The sequence below is a fragment of the Olea europaea genome, unplaced genomic scaffold, assembly GCF_002742605.1.
Source record: "Olea europaea var. sylvestris unplaced genomic scaffold, O_europaea_v1 scaffold8754, whole genome shotgun sequence".
In the NCBI taxonomy this organism is placed as follows: Eukaryota; Viridiplantae; Streptophyta; class Magnoliopsida; order Lamiales; family Oleaceae; genus Olea; species Olea europaea.
The window spans coordinates 1-6,066 of record NW_019267213.1 but is presented as its reverse complement, the minus strand read 5'-3'; the positions used below and the strand labels follow the sequence as shown (position 1 = coordinate 6,066).

Here is a 6,066-nt window from a genome sequence, read left to right as displayed (position 1 = left end):
GCTGGCAAATAAAATTTTGTCATGATGCTAGTTTGCAATACTGTGGATGACTATGCTGTCAGTTCACTTGGGAACACAAATGTGAACATGTTAGAATTAAAAAAATAATAATAAAAAATTTTTTAAAAAATAAAGAGAATTTCTTTTCTATATGTATGCTCTCCACCAAGAATTCAGCATAGGGATGTTACATGCATAACAGTGAGTTAAAATGTAATAGAAAATTCAACCTATTCTTTCTTGTCTTTACACATACTTGGGAGCCGTTTCCTTTTTGTCATGAAAATTAGTCCGTGTGATGAGCAAAACTAATACTCTAAAACTAATAATCTAATAGTCTTTCTTTTTTTTCTCTTACTGTTATTGGTTCATCAACAAAATACATAAATTGGGAGGTTGATTTTTAGATCTGAAGGTTTATAGCAGTTAAGAGTTCAAAATAACATGATGGGAGTTCCTGCCTCCTAGTCCAAGATCTTCTTACATGAGTTTGGGTTAGTCACAAATTAGACTAAATTCTGTGTTAAAACCTACTTGATTCATTGGCATTTCTTATTTTTACGTGTCTATACATCAGTACAAGGCACTCACACTGATCCCTTCCTGAAATTAGACTAAGCTAGGCACTCACACTGATCCCTTTCTGAAATTCGACTAAGCTAAGTATGTTCTTTCACATTTCATATTTAATGATACTTCTTGCCAATAGATCACTATTTTAATAACAATTGTGTTTGAAGCCTGCTATTTCCATTATAGTATTATAGGAAATCATTGAATTTCTCCCATTTTGGTAATTCCTTATATTATTAATGTCGTTAATTGGCCATTGAATAAGTTGGTTTCTTGATAAGTTTTGTGAAGGATTCTATGCTAGCCAGCCAGTTAATTTTGACTTGTTTAAGTCACGTTGATAGTGCTCTGTGCTTCACTAGCATGGTTCTGTTTCAAGCACGTCTGTCTTGGTGTCTTATTGAGACAGGTCGACAGAAGCATTTGATGAGATGAGCGGCCCAAGTAATCATGTAGACAAAGATAACATGCACCTCAAATTCGTAAGTTCCAGGTACTGAAAACTCGAGTGACTAGACTTCCATATCTTGACTAAGCTTTGTTTATCAGTGCATTCTCTTTTACTTTCATGCAATGTTTTACTGATCTCATATAATCCTGTAGTCTAGCGGCCGCACGCCCAGCTGTGTGTTCGTATGTTCCACTCGATTAGGGTCAACCTGCAACGTGTTTCTGATATGATATTTTCCCCTATTCTAGCAGCTGCCAGCTGTTCACACTCGACTCTGTGTGTTCTCAACTGAATTATGGTCGACCTTATCGCTGTCCATGGCATCGCGATTCTTTATTTCCGTGCAATATGTTTTATTATCTGATATTATCCCATACTCTCTGCGTTGGTGCATGTGTACAATCTGATAAACCTAGAGGCGACACAAGAATTGAGATTAATGAACAATATAAAATATGTATGATCACAACGAAGGAAACAAGATTAAAGGAAATTGAAGAGAGATTAGGAGAGGAATCGATGTTTTATTAAAGACAATAAGTGGAGAAAATACAAAAATTCAGCAATAAAGCTTCCCCAAATTGAATGAAGTGCCACATATTTATAGGGATATACCAAACCCTAAAAATATCATAAAGATGGAAATAATATAAAAAATAACGAGGAATGAAGGAAATAATATTTTTTCAATAAAATTACGTGAAAATAAAGAAACAATATTTTTCAATAAAATTACATGAAAATACTGAAACAGTACTTAAAAAAAAATCCACCCTAGTTTGGGACACAAAATTTAACAATCTTACTTTGACTCAAATCTCGGTGCAATGAACAAAATTCCAAAATTTCTCCACCAAAAGAAATATGTCCGATTGTATCAAAATAACCAAGCTCCTCAAACAATAACTATAACTCTCCACATCATGAAAAACATCATCCTCTGCCTCACATCCACAAGCGACACTCGAACCTTAATCCCAGGTTTCCAAAATTCCAACAAGAAATAAATATTGACCAAATAGGATCTAAGCATAACCTATACCAGAATCCACACAAAATGCTTGAATTGAAAGCCTTTTACTAAAACTGACACCTTCAAATACACCGAAAGCATTATCATTAACATCTGCAACACCATACCTATGCTCAATGAGTTCTACCTTAGCAATTGAACATGATGGAATTGCAGAAACTGGTGGCAAAGCGGAATTACCCATATCATTAAAACTCTCCCAAGTAGTGTCCATAATGTTACCAAATCTGTCCAAATGTCCCTTAACTAATTCTGTGCGCCCCTGCAAGATATACAACCGAGACATCTTCCGTCGATCCATACAACCCGGACACCCTTTTGACCTACAAGACTCCATATCTACTAGAGAACTTGTACCCCCTTGAATCCGTGGGATTCAGCGAGATGAGATTCTTCCTTAAGTTTGACACATATCGAATCTAGCCTAGTGTTCTCACAATCCCATCCTGCAACTTCAATTTGACCCTATCAATTCCTGGTTGTTTCCCATGATAACTTCACTTTGCTTCACCACCTCATATGTTTCAAAGCAGGTCCTATTGGGACACATATGAAACAAACAAGTTGAATCCAAAATCCATTTCTCATCCGGTTTAGATTCCATGTCAGATATGGTCAACATTGCATCTCCACCATCCAAAAAGTCCTCGACAATATTGGTCTCATCCAAATTACATGATTTCCTCCCATGATTTGCAGCTAAATTATCTTTAACCTGCTACTTATCGCAATCTTTTTTGATGTGTCCTTTCCTCTTGCTATAGAAGCAATACAAATTGCTGAAGTTCACTTTTGATCTACCCCTCCGTTAATCACCATGAGATATCAGAGCATCCTCATCCCTAAATATAGCTTCAACCTGATGCTCTATCTTCTCCTTTGAGAATAAAGTATTATAAACATCTTCAATGGTAAGTGTATCACGACTGTACAAAATCGTGTCCTGGAATGACGAGTAAGAAACGGGCAGCGAATACGACAGGATCAAGGCTAAATCCTTTTCATCATACTTAACCTCCAATGTTTCCAAATTCGTGATGATTTCCTTGAACAGAGCAAGGTGGTCTTCCAGCGATCCTCTTTCTGCCATGCGATAGGAATACGGTCTTTGCTCTCTAGATGCAGTTTGGTTGAAAGACTTTTAGTTGTGCACAGCTGCTTCAGTTTCAACCACAAAAAAATCGTTGTTTTCTCCTTCAATACGTCTTGTAGGATGTTATTGGAGACGTGAAGATAAATCTGTGATAGAGCTTTCCTATCTTTTCGTTGTTTCTCCTCTATTGTCCAATTTGCTGGAATCTTATCAAAACCTATCGTCTAAATTCATTTGTGCCAACATAGCCCTCATCTTTACTTGGTACAGCGAAAATTTCGTATTGCGATCCAGCAGCGGAATATCATATTTCAATGTAGCCATCTTTGAAAAATCCCAATCAAATCACGGAGAACTTGCAGCCTAACTCTAATACCACTTGTTGGACGGGGATTCGATGCGATAATATAGATTAATGAATAATATGAAATATGTATGATCACAACGAAGAAAACAAGATTAAAGTAAAGAAATTGAAAAGAGATTAGTAGAGAAACCTATGTTTCATTAAAGACTATGAGTGGAGAAAATACAAGAATTCAGTAATAAAACTTTCCCTAAACTAAATGAAGAGCCACTATTTGTTGGGACATATCAAACTCTAAAAATTTCATAAAAATGGAAATAATATAAAATAAATGTGGAATAAAGGAAATAATATTTTTTCAATAAAATTACGTGAAAATAAGGAAACAATAATTTTCAATAAAAGCACGTGAAAATTAGGAAACAATACTTTCCAAAAAATCCACCCTAATTTGTGGCACAAAATCTAATAATCTCCACCTTGACCCAAATCCCGGTATAACGAACAAAGCTCCAAATCAACACATCTTCCGGAACCTAGCTACTTGCATGTGAACTGCATGCGCGTCCCGACTGGAGGTATATGCTCTTTCTTGCGTTTAGGAAGTGCAAATGATACGTGGAGGGTATGGATAAAGAGACTCAGCATGTGAGTTTGACTGAACAAATGGACAAAATGCAAAACCATGCATGAATATAATTAGAGTGCGTATGGAGACTTTTGCTGTCATTTTCTGTCTTTATATTATATCCCACTTAGTTTCCATCTCTTGTGCCCATGTGCCCATCCACTAGGTTTCTTCTGATATTTTTATCGGATAATTTGTGTATACATCAATTTTTATTAGCAATGCTGGGCATGACTACAACAGACAAGATTTTTTTATTTTTATTTTTATTTATTTATTTATTTTTTGCCCTTTAACGTTATCAAGTACTATCCAGGGCACCATAAGACAAAATATACGTGTTTCATTTACATTACTTGGGTTCCATCTCTTATGCCCATATGCTCAATCCATTAGGTCTCTTGCCACTTTATAAGGGATAGTTTTGTATATTCATCGAGCTGTATAGCCATGTCTGGTACACAGTATCACGCAAGGTAAGCAAATGGTATATAAAAATAGAAGATTTTAACATTCTCTAAAATATTATCCAATATTGCTAGCACTAGCAAAAAGGTTGTGTTTAATACATTGTATATGTCAAATATGCGTGCAAAAATATAATGTTTGTCGATTGGACAGAAAACATACATATTTAGAAGGATGGAATTTTTTCATTTCATATAACTTGAAAGATAAAGTTTGCTTTGATATTCCATTGCAAATGAACATTGAATATTTTAAGTTTACATCATCGTTATAAACGAAGGAATTTTGCTGGAACATAGGCCACTCTTCATCTTTATTTGGTTTTGTATACATTGTTTATTGTCAATCAACTTTAATAAGGGTGCATTCGTGTTGCCATCCTCTTGATTTTGGCTTATCTAAAATCATTGTGACTGGGTTGGTGAATTCTTTGTCAAACATGATTGATGGGTTTTATTCATACACATCACATTGCATTAATTAAATTTGAAGGATTTTAGGAATTTCAACCTTCCTTATGAGTTGGGTACTTTGTGAGGGTTATATTCAAACCCACATTTCTTTATAATTACATCATATTTTAATTGTATTTAAAGTTTTTAATCTTTACATGATAACATTTATACCCTTAACTTATTTTTTTATATTCTTATCTTTGACTTTTTTGTATTAGCAAATTTTGTATTTAATGAAATGGTATTCATTCGAAAATTTTGCTAGGGTACTTTTAAACTAGAGACAAATATTTAGCCTCTTTTTTGGCAAATTTATAAATAATTTAATTACTGTTCTAAAAAGTGGAGAGCGTGATTAGACGTGGAGTTGAAGTTTCAAACTTTACGAACTTAGGCGAGGTTTAGGTATGAAAAAGCGTTTTGTTATTATAATATTATTTTAAAATTTTAATCATTTTAAAATTCATATAATAATTGAAATAATACATACTAAACATTTAAAATTATAAAATAAAATATTTACTTAATAGATTATTAGTCAATTATACAATTTTCAAGTTTTTGAAATGTAAAAATTAGAATATTTTTCATAATTTCAATTTTCAACTAGATAGGTCCTATTTAATAGATTTATGAGAACTTTATACATGGTTTTGAAGCTTGTAATAAAACGAATCTCAAGATCATCATTACATAATGTAGATAACATTAAAACTTAAATTTTATTAACTTTTTAGATAAAGTCATTTTTAACTTTTGTACAAATAAAATTTTTTAAAAGCTTGAAATTAAAGTCAAATAAGAAGTTTTTTTTTAATAATAAAGCTATAATAAAATAAAAGACTTTACAAAAAAAAACTAATAAAGCGCATCCAAGGAAGACAGAAAAAGTAAAGGAAAAGATTCAATTGTTTAAGAATTGGAAGTACAAAAAAGTCTAGGTGCAAAGTGAGGTGTTCTGTCCGAGTTTCAATTCTAGGCGGATTTTTTTAAACACTGCATTAACTAAAAGATTAATGAGTTTTAAAAAATATGTGGATAATAAATAAGTAGTGGTT

At 33.1% G+C, this 6,066-nt stretch overlaps 1 long non-coding RNA gene across 1 annotated transcript; it reads left to right on the top strand.

Moving 5' to 3' along the window:
- Positions 1-6: 6 nt before the first annotated feature.
- On the top strand, positions 7-1,294 carry LOC111392047. The gene is made up of 2 exons (XR_002702204.1): positions 7-1,066; positions 1,177-1,294. It is a non-coding gene; the product is annotated as an uncharacterized LOC111392047 (long non-coding RNA).
- Positions 1,295-6,066: the final 4,772 nt, after the last annotated feature.